Source organism: Centroberyx gerrardi, chromosome 18 (assembly GCF_048128805.1).
Source record: "Centroberyx gerrardi isolate f3 chromosome 18, fCenGer3.hap1.cur.20231027, whole genome shotgun sequence".
NCBI lineage: Eukaryota > Metazoa > Chordata > Actinopteri > Beryciformes > Berycidae > Centroberyx > Centroberyx gerrardi.
Genome location: NC_136014.1, coordinates 6,555,950 through 6,567,772, shown reverse-complemented (window position 1 = coordinate 6,567,772; position 11,823 = coordinate 6,555,950).

The following is an 11,823-nucleotide window of genomic DNA, read 5'->3' as shown; positions in this document are numbered from 1 at the left end:
TTTGTGCATATGCAGAGTGTGCTGAAATTTCAAATTACACAATCCAAGTTTGGCCACCACAATCAATCTAAATGATTGAGCAAGGATTCCAAAGTACTTTCCAAGCACTGTTCTTGCTGGAGTCTCAGTCTAGCTGGTTGAGACATACTGCATCTAGGTATGATTTGTGTTATTAACTGATTGCAGTGGCCGCAGAATGTTAATGTTGGCCGGCAGGAGGAAGAAGGACTGCTGTTTTGGTATGTCTGGACTGGGGGTTTTCTGTATCCACTAACCAGTGTGGATACCCCCCCACACACACTCACTCACACACACACACATACATATATACACTCACACACAGGTGGTCTGCTTTCCTCCTCAGGTTTCTGGTGCTGAGAGATTAAATTCTGCTACAATTCAAGGAGTCGGATGTTTGCCATTCTATATGGGGTCACCAACAGCGTGAAAACATGTTCCAGTAACTGAAACATGACAGAGTCTTTAGCCATTGGGACACAGGCTCGCAGACTGGAGCTCTTTCCCATGGGCAACAGTAAAGATAGGCAAATCTGCCTGCAGCAGAAATGGAGGTTAGATTATACGGTTACATATGATGGGAAAAAATGCCATACGTTTTAGCCACAATGCCCATTCTACATTGTCTTAGAAGGTTATAATATAAAATGATTCTAGTTCAAAACAGTATATTATTTTTATATCATATTTCATGTGTCCTACACAAAATTGCCAGACTAAGCTGCATATCATTTAAAATTACTTACCATTTAGCTGCTGCTACAAGTTCTCATTTTCAGATAATGCTAGTCACCTACTATCACTCAACATAGTCCATGCTAAAGTGTTAGCATGGGGCACCAGAGCCGACTATCTACCAGGAACAAATGGATGATTTTGGCGTCTACATTCTCATCACTTAATGGGTAAGTTGACCAACGGGCCAATCTCCCAAAAACTTGGTGTATTCCTTTAAACGGGTAAGGGTTTGTTGGAACAGCCAGGTGCTTTCACCACGTGGGTCTCTCTCTCTCTCTCTCTTTTCCCCACTGGCCTTTCCACTCTGTGGGACAGGAGCCCGGCATGCTGTGGAGAACGTGATCAGCTATTTTTTTGTCTCCCTCACATTGCCAAGCGTTGATGTGCGGAGTGTTATTCCAGCAGCACGGGGCGCCTCTGGGCCGGTTTCTCACATCTATTCGGTGTGTCTTGGAGGTGCTGCAGCCGCAAAGCTTTTAGGCTACTGCAGGTTCCAGTAGGAGGCTGCAGGGCTTTCTCCCTCCGACCAGTAGCTGATGGCGACAGTGTGTATGGAGGTGGACCAGACCAGAGCGGTCTGTCTGCGCTGCCTGCTGCAATGTGCTGGGAACCCGGGCCAAACGGGGAGGACACAGTGTCAGCCCACACATATTTGAATACTTATTCTCTTATTCATACACAAACACAAGCATATGCACATACACACAGCTTGACACGCCATTCCAACAGAACTAAACTCACAATCTGTTCCTAATATTTCCGTGTGGCTCGCTGACAGAGCTGTTTAGTTCTGCATGGGATGTTGTAGCGTGCTCGGACAGTTTGCGAACACAATGCCTTCGCAGAGCGCGTCTCTTCCCCTCAGCTGTTTACTCCCTTTATCTCAGCCTTTTGGCTCAAGCCGCAGTCAGATATTTTGGTTAAGTGGCCCGTGATTCATGCTCTCGCCAGGTGCGTCCAATTACCTCTCATTGAGAATTGAAGGGTGAGTGAAAGAGCAGTGGAAATCTTGTTATAGTCCAACTGTGGCTTAGTACAGTGGTGAGAGCGCAGCGGCGAGGAGGAGGCAAGACGCTGGAATGCTTGTGGGTCATTATTCATCGACTCTAAAAACAGACCCAATTTGGAGCCTCTAATGACACACAGACAATACCCAGGAGGTTGTTTTTAGATACTAGTCGGGCCAGGCGACAGAATTTTGACAGAATGTGTTGTTCCAGAAAGTGGTTAAGTCATTAATCAGTAATTGAGAATGCTGAAATCAAGTGATTACAAGGATGAGAGAAACCATAGTTTTGCAGTAAAATTGTTTTGACTACGCAAGTTTTTTTTATCTACTTTGTCACAATTATTTGGAACCAGTGAAATCTAGCTAAATGAAGAGCAGATTGAGAAGGAGACAGTCGACTTTGTTATGCAACCTGTTGTGTTGTCATTGGTCAATAACTTGTGATGTTGAAGATGAGGATCATGGTGGTCATCAGGAAAGCTGCATCTAAAGACAAACCAAGAGGATAGCAAGGAAGACAGTTGTAGCTAATAATGGATGGTTTGTGGCTTTTCAACAAAGACCATAATGAGAGAGATGGAGAGACAGAGAACAGGTCCAGATGCTGTGAAGTCTAGCTAGCTGTGCAGCATCAATTGTTGCTGTAGCTGAAGTTACTACAGTCCTGGAATAATCAGGATAACAACATTATTCACCCAATGTATTGTCAAGAAGAACACATCCACTCTTCTATATTGCTATGCTCAAGTATCATAGTAGCCTGTTAGCCAAAATGTTTCGTTAGCATTGCCCAAACTGAATAAATTCCACACCTGTTACACAAAACTGCTTTGCTAGTTCAATCTAGTTGTTCCTAAAACATTCGCTAGCAAAATGTTTTTTTTTATCACATATTTGGCACGGTAGTTGCAAAGCTTACACACCTTCGCAAGACTGTAACACTGGCAAATGTCGAGCAAGCGTCACTCAATAGGCCTACTAGGTGAGAAAGCACTGCTTCGTTAGCATTGCCCAAACATAATAAACATTCCACACCTGCTACACAAAAATGCTTTGCTAGATCAATGTAGTCGTAACTACTTTTTGTTGTCACGCATAGATTAGCCACTGCAGTTGCAAAGCTTACACACATTAGGCTGTAACACCTGGTGAGCGAGCATCACTCAATACAAGGTGAGAAGCCATTTGGTGTCAGGAGTTAAGTGTCTGATGACTGACTGACTGACATGAATTTGGCTCTTGGTGCCCATATCTTGCACCGTGGGGAAAAAGACAAAGAGAGAGAGAGAGAGAGACTGTTTCTGTTGTTAGGAGGAAAACTTGACACATGGGCACGTAGCTCTCATTGACTAGGGAAACAAGAAAATAGCGTAACATGACATCTTGATGATATAACACATCTCCCAACATACTCCCTAGGCCCCCAAACAGCTTCTTGTTCCTCTGCAGTAAAGGTAAGATGATTAGGAACGCTAGGCAAAAATACGATACACCTCTGTGTTTTTCTTGTGTTGTGAAGTGATTTTCCATCAGCTGAAGAGTTTTGACAGACTGGTTGCTGGGCAGTAGATCAACCCTCCCAGGCTCTGGTTTCTAAGTCAGGTGTTTCAAATACCCATGCAGTTTGAGACTAAACTTGGCCAAAGTGATTAGCACCTGAAAACGCAGATGGTCGCATCCTCCAGAGACCCAGTGGAGCTGTCAGGCTAGGCACGTACCACTTGGACAGAGGTATCCAGAAAGTAGCCAAATGGAAACTATTCCCTACCAGCTTGCAATATATTGCAAGGGAAAACATGCACATACACACACACACACACACACACACCACACACACACACACACATACACACACTCGGGGAAGAGGGTAGCCTTTCAAGTTGGTGAGACCTGTGACGGTACTAGGCTCTGCCTGAAACGTCTTAAGCCACTCACAACATAAATCTTCTTTATTGCTTTTACATACCTCCCTTCACAACAGATCATCTTATTCTACAAGATTGTCATGTGCAGAGAGAGAGGAAAGGCAATTCATATACTATTCACACACACACACACACGCAAACACAAGCACACACACACAAATGCATAAACACATGCATACACAAGCACACACATGCATAGACAGCACAGTGTTTGGAAACAGCTGTGGAAAATGCAATGGAAGAAATAAGTGGTGAAATGTAAAGTGGCAAGAAAATGGATGGAATGTATGCTTTGCAAATTGTGTGATTATGGAAAAATCGTGCATTGTTGAAGTATTAAAATGATTACTTGGTGAAACTGATAATGTGTAAGATCAAGACAAAAAAATGTTACCATTCTCAAGTCAGCAGGGCAGGCCATGGCTGAACTCTTGTGTCAGGATAACATAGCAGATGTTGTTCAGATTTCAGGTTAATATGTGTGTGCCTGTACCAGACCTGGGTCAAATATTGTGTGCAATACTTTTCATGGTTTGTTTTTATCCAATTTAGTTGCCATATGGTCAAAGTTTGCCACAATACAGTGAATCCCAGAAACGTTATACAATCACAGGAAAGTATTTTAATGTAATATAGTATATTTTTCTGTGACTGACAACTGACCAGCCACGTTATGAATTGTCCTGATGTGGTAACTCCCACCCATTTGCTACCTCATGCAGGTTCAATAAAACCAAGAATCATTCTCAGCTACTGTTTGACCGCAGTCTGGTGTGCACCTGTTTGCGTGTGTGTGTATGCAGGTTTGCACGTGTGCATGAGTGCGTGCGTGAATGCATACCACAATCTGGAGTCTCCTCCAAAGCTTACTGTTATTCACTCCCTCAAGCCACGCTCGTCGGGCAAAGTCCTGACTGGCAATGCAACAATAACCAGCTGTGTCCCACTGCCCAGCAGCCTCTTCCTGTCCTCATTTCAAAAGCAAAGACTGTTTAGTGTAGCTGTTGGTGCAAAATCCCTCATTCAGAGGATGCTAGTAATGTTTATTCATCCATATATGGAGCCGGTTGTATATGACTGTGGAATATTGACCTCATCCTTTGGGTGTTGGGAATGGGACAACTAACCTCCTGTATGGGGCCACTCTTGCATATCTCCTTCAGGCCTGTAGGTTAGGGTATTGGGATCCTGGGGTTGCCAAATGGCCCCCAGGGCAAACCACAGCAGGCAGGGAGGCATGAGGGAAGGGGTTAAGAGGGAAATTACACCGGTCTCGTGTTCAATCGCTATGGACCCTAAGGCAGTTGGTTCATCCTCGGTGAAAAGCAGTTGCCTCTCCAAACAACCTTTGTGTGTGGCTAGAGGCGTATCAGAGTAGATTGCTTTGAGAGACTGATCGCATTCACCGTTGAAGGACTACCGACTCTAAGTGGTCTATGCCTAAGCTGCAGACCCTCGCTGCTGTTAGGTCTCAGTCTAGTGGTTTTGGACCCTCCTGAAGTGTGCAGCACTTGTGTCAAGTGACAGGTCAACGTGGAGGTCGAGGGCGCGAGAGCCCATGTGGCCCCGATGAACTGAATGGCATGTTGACATTCATACCATTAGCCTAATGTCCACATTTCTTGAATTATAAACACCGTCCCTATGTTACATTACAATTACAAACCCTGATAATTCTGCTTGATGCAGAGTCCTATGGTGCTTCACACAAAATTAATTAAAGTTGTTTCTCTGGGTTTATGATTCTAACAGGATAAATCTCTTACATGCATAGTGCTGTTGTCAAGTGAAAACCTTTTAACTCCAATTTTCATGTTTTCACTTCAACTGAAAATTTACATGGTACTCTATGGGTTGAGAAAATTCTACAACCTCATGGGCTTATGAAACCCTTTCAAAAGCCACTGGATAATGTAAAAAATGCATTCTCATCAAGCAACGAACAAGGCTGTTTTTCTTAGTTCCTGATCCAAAGAGATCCAAAGCTTTCACCCAGCAGCCATGATATTCTATATTCCACTGTGACCAGCAGAGATCTAACATCACGTTCCACTGCACGTTCCACCCTCCTCACTGTACCCACTGTACTGTATGAGGTACTGGGTCTGGCGCTTTAATGCCTTAATGCAGGATGCATATGGAGAGGGTCCTGCCAAGCACACCAGAGCCCCTCACCCAGCTCAACCTTTGGCACTGCCCAAAGAAAATGTCCAGGCTGTAGGGGCCACCTGTAGTCTAAACATGGCTGAAGAGAGGTGGGGCACAAAGAAGCAGCTAGTTATGAGTGACCCAAGTACATTTGCAAAGACCTCAAGCCAAGACATACAATCTACAAATTCAATCTATAAATCTTGCTGAAAAAATATAAATCTGTGCTGAGAAATGTGGTTTGCGGTCTGCAGTGTGAGTACTTTATCATCATTTGGTCCACGCATGAAGGTACGCAAGAGTATTTTTACTGGCCAGGCTTGTGTTTACATCCTGATTTTAAAGGATTATTGTGACTACTTTTAACAGCTCTTCTTGTAGGCTTTTGATAAGGTTATACTCCCTAGTAGCACTGAAGGTTTTCAGGTAAGTGCCCAAAATGAGATACATTATTACAGGATAGTAAGCAGTTGTAGTGGCGCAGTAGTAGGGGCTCCCGAAAACATGGAACTTGTTAAACTAAAAGAGGCTTGAATGATAGCCCAAGGCCAAAGGTCATATGTGAAAGGGGCAGCTGAGATACAGGGTTACTGTGTGAGAGTCAGCATGCTTGTGATGGTCTGACGGAGGTTAGGCTTAAGTTATCACTTGTCAGGAGTGGCTCACGTGTCGTGTTTTGATGTTGTAGCTGCAGCCTAATTGAATTACGGGAACCTTTGCCCTTTGTCATGGTAGTAAATGATAATGGCAGACATCCGCATCCTACAGCACATTGCACACATGCCTCATTAATGGCTTCCCATTCCTTCAAATTCTGAGAAGCACAGATGTAGCCATCGTAGAAGTCACACTTTTTACATGCTTGCTGCGTTGATGCTACACTGTTGCTCCACCCCCAAGAAGAAATGTTTGGGAACATGTTCCACACTAAGGCAGGGTAGATGTTGGTTAGGAGGAATTTCATTTCATTTCAAAATATTCAACAGGTTACATCCTTAGGCCACATAAAAGATATGTTCAAACCCCATAAAGAATCTTAAGGGCCTATAAAAGCTCACACCACAAAAGGATCCCTTTTCCCTGCAGGATCCCTTTCATAGTTTGTCCCATCAAGCAGCGAGCCTTTCTCTTTCATTCTGTGCACTGACTTTCTCCAAGTAGAAGTTGTAGCTCCTCAGGGATAGAGACCTTGGCAGCCCTGTGACTGTGTAAAAATCTTTGCAAGACCATCCAAGGTGGACTGAGCCCCTGAATCCCACAGCCACTGGGCACTAAGTCCTCAGTCCAGACAGCCAGCCAGATGCACAACAGCCACAGATATACACCGCCATCTAGTGGAGGGATAAGCACTCACGAAGACGAGGCAGACTCCTACCTTCAGCATCTGTTTGCTGTAAAGGGCCACCTACATGGAAAGCTGTGTGTCCTGACTCAGTACAACAAAGGGGATCTGCCACTCATCCAAACGTGCCTCCCCTGTAATCTAGAGGCTCAAATAAATCAGCACTTCATCCTGTAGTTGCAAACAAACTTGGCAGAAAACAGAACCAGACAGGCTGAATGACATGTGACACTCTTACAGTACAAAACAAACAATTTGTCTGTGCTTTGTGGCCTGTTGCACATGTTTTGAAGCTGGGATACTCCATGTATGCTCTTGGTTTCTCTAAGTGTGTCCATGGTTGCAAGAAAGCTTCAGTACACCAATGATTGTGGAGGGGAAATGGACATATAAATCTGTCGGATGAACTAACAGTGTTTGTTTGTCTTGCGTAGTCTATGTTTCATTCACATGACATTAACAAATCAAAGGCAGTCCCTAATTGTAGGCAGACTTTAGGACATTACAGTGTGCCCCGTGCCAACTTTTTCCCTTTTCCCAAGCAATTTCTCTTCCTTGCCATTAGGAAACAAAACTGTACACAGAGAATGTCCTTGAGTGTTACTTGAAAATGGAGTTTTGCTGCCTGAGTCGTGCCAGATAAAATCTTCAAACAACTTCAATAGAGCGACTGCTCCCTGATTATCTAACAAAAGCATAGAAACATTCCCACAGTCAAGCGTACAGCTGATGCGTGTTGGACAGCATGACTTCAATAGGATTACTTCAGCAGTGTGTCTGCTGCAGACGGTCTGCAGACATCTTCTGTGCCGCAACCTCATGAGAAGATGTACAACATAGTTCAAAGGACCTATTGAAGGTGATACAAAATGACTTCAATAGAGGGTCCGCAGAGAGACCATTCCCTAGGGAACCTCACTCCTGTGCTGGCGAGCCAGAACACCGCTCAGTCGGACAGAGAGTTGGGGCGACTCCCTCCTGGGCATCTGTCCCTGAATCATATGACAGGAATGCTGAAATCTCTGCCACCTTTCCCTTCCTGAGATCTTTGCCATCCCTTTGATTTCATTCGGTCTGTGGTCTGGGGAGGAGGTTCCCAAATCCTTCGCCGTGGCACAGAGCCGCTCTGAGAACAGAGATGCTGTGTGTGAGGCACCTCTCAAAACAGCCTTACGTAATATAAACACAATTACCAACATTAGGCTCTGATGGCTGGAAGTACAGCCAAGGGCAACAGGCTACCGTTTTTTCACTCCCGTCTTGATCTGAGGGCTTTGCAAAAAAGGGGGGAAGGGGGGGCAGGAAAAGAAAGATTAAGGAGCTAAGTTGATTGGTCGCAGCGTGTCCAATGGTTTCTCTTGATAAAGGAAAGTAGCAGATTAGTTTGTTTGTGGTCTGTCCCTGGGGTAGGAGCTCTCTGCTTCGATGTATTAATGGGTTCTCCTCTTTCACACTTGTAAAGTGCTGCATACTGACTTTAGATCCTCATAGTTCAGGCTGTATAGCCTGGACTTAACTGTGACTGCAGGACACTCAGGCCAATTAATTAAACACAAAACAGTGTCATTGGTTTGGTGTAGATAATTTCAGTTACATTACAGTGATGGTGAAACTCAAATCCATAGCCAAAGAGGAGATTTAAAGGACTACACTGACATTATGGGAGTTTTTGCCCAGTGGTCACCTTACCCAATATGTGACGAGAGGATTGGCACCAAAATCATCTCTGTGAGTCAGGTAGATTGTTCTGTCTGGTGCTTTAGCATACAGTATGTTAAGTAGGCGATTAGCATTACAAAATTAGCAAGTATGAAGATTAATCTTTTAGTAATCCAAAGTTGGTGTTGGTATTGGGTTTTTTTTTGCGGCCTGTTCATAACCTCTGAGAACAAAATCTCAATCTTCATCATTAGTGAAGTCCATTATGAATCAACAGCACAAAAACTTTAGCTGTCTTGCTAACATTGCTCACAAACAAGTTACACTCGACGTCTCAAATGAAGAGATATACAGTATGTTTTTGTCTGTTTTACCAATCCCATAAACAAGACTGGACGGTTTAGATGCATGTCATTAAAATTAACTAAGTTCTCACTTTTAGGATAATGCTAGTTGTCTACGATTACTTAACATGCTGTATGCTAAAGTGTTAGCATGCGCACCGGACAGGACTATCTACTGGAGACACAGAGATGATTTTGGTACCAATCCTCTCGTCACATATTGGGTAAGGTGACCAATGGGCTAAATTCCCAAAAAGTTGGACTAGTCCTTTAACTTGGGCCTTTTGTCTACTGATTTGTATGAAAACTGTAAGGCTGAATGGCATATATAGCTCCATTAATGCCTGCTTTTCACTGAAGAAAAGTTTGTTTTGAAAGCTGCCATTGCAAGTCGTGTTATGCTGCTTAGAACTAAGCACATCCTGCTTAGAAGGTCTTAGCCTCGCCTAAATATGAAGGGAATTTTCCCTGCACCTCAGAAAAATTCCGGCTCAATTTTCAACACCCACAGTCTCAAACAAGCATTCTGTTTTTTATCTGGATGAAACCTTGTCATAGAAATCCTTCTTTGTAAATCTAAATCTCCTAATACTCTTACTGACTTTGTGGGTGGCTGCTTTTGTCTGAGAAAATCTGATTTACCGGTCCATGTTTATTTCTAATTCAGTTTTTAGAGAAGATGTTTACAAAAAAGGGCCAGGGGGGTTGGAAGAGAGATGAGCAGCACAGTCTGTTCCCTCTCAAATTCCATTCTTGAGCTGATGTATGGTGGATAATGAATTTCAGTTGATCATTAACGCTTTATTGCATGCTGTAAAGACATTTATGTTCAAATGTGTATGCATTCTGCAATTACATATACAGCAAAGCAATGCATTACCCAATCATTTGTTTTGCCACCAACAAAGAAAAGCTGTATGAAATCACTCAGATAATTCCATTGGCAGCAACATCGTTCCTCTGACAGTATTTCTATAGTGGGATTAAGATAACTATGTGATTAAATTACATAGAAGCTTCAGTATGTTATTTTAGTTAGATATTGGATTCATGCATCCATAATCCATTTTGAATGGGCTATAAAGTATGTCTAATGTTTTGAATGGACATTGTGAATTGGCCTGTGGTCTATGGATTTCAGGACCTTGTTGTCATGTGCTTGTACAGTACATAATATTTTATTCTATCAAATGCAGAGCATAAGGTATACCTTAGTAGCTTGCTGTGGGTTACACTACAGTGAAATTGCATTACACTTACGATAATCAAATCCTCAATTTTAAACTAAAACATCTGTATGCTAATTCGTATCACAGCGAGAATGATGCACACTATAATGGCTAGCATATGCTAACCAGATTGGCCTGTGTTCTGCTATATGTTACAAAACCACCATTGTACAGTAAAGTATATCTGACTCCAACCACATAAACTGTCTTGTATGTGCTTCCATCCTTCTCCTGTTTAATTGCAGATGCCTGACACTGGCCAACTCACTGACTTGTTTGTGAAAGCAGATAGTTTGAGCAGAGACTTGGAAATGAAGGCTTCAGAGAATGGGACTGCAGAAAAGGGGATAAAATAAGGGGGGTAAAGGCAATTTATCTGAATTTATATCTTGGTAATTTTTAATTGACTAGTTTAAGCAATGAAATTACTTGAAGTTAGTCCATGCCATTTTCATATAAATATCTGTTTTGCTTCTCTCTATTACTCATCTGATATAACACAACAGTGATTCAACCTATATCCAGTTCATGAAAGCTTTTACATTTTCTGTTCTAAACACCCGGTGTCTGGTAGGTCTTTCCTGGGAAAAATCCTCTGGTGCATGGGAGGTGATGCGTTTTACGTTTCCGGTTTGTTTGGAATAAACAGAAGAAGAAGAACTGGGTAGTTAGCATGAGATGAGCAGTGATAGCCACCATGGCTGAACAGACAAAGAAAAGAAACTCAAACTTCATCAACAGAAAATCCAAGGAAAAAGACGTCACAGTACTGGACACACTGTTTGATTGACAGGTGATCTCTGGGAAGAGCAGTGCAGAAACACCACAGCAAAGAAGAGACAAAATCAAAGAAATGAGGAGCTTGCAGATTACCACTTTAAATTGAGTTTGAGTAAGGTATGTGTTTTCAGCACTCTAACACATCTGCATTGCTTGTAAAAATTTGAATTAAGTCTATGCATCAGTCTATTGATATAACTACAAGGTTGTCTCGCATTTCTCTCTCCCATCTGCACCTTGACACTTCCCTCATTTTCTCCACTCAACTTACAGGCTAATATCCTTTAAGTGTAATTTGCCTGTTTGTTTCATGTGTGCTAGGCTTTTAAAAATGGACATTTATCGTCTGCTGTGATAGATTTTTACAACATGCTGGCAGAAAATTACAAGACAAGCACAATAAGGCTAAATACAAACAACAAGCAACATTACAACATGCAATAGAAACCTCATGCAAGCTGGCGTCATCTTATTTCTACATTTTTGCATGTGTATTTTGCCTTTATTGCAGCACAGTAACTGGCATAACACAACTCAACCAGTTGTGTGCAAGCAATCTAATCACAATATAAATTGGATGTGCTCGACTACTTTTTAAAAGCATTGTTGGTTTGACAATCTACATTGTTTT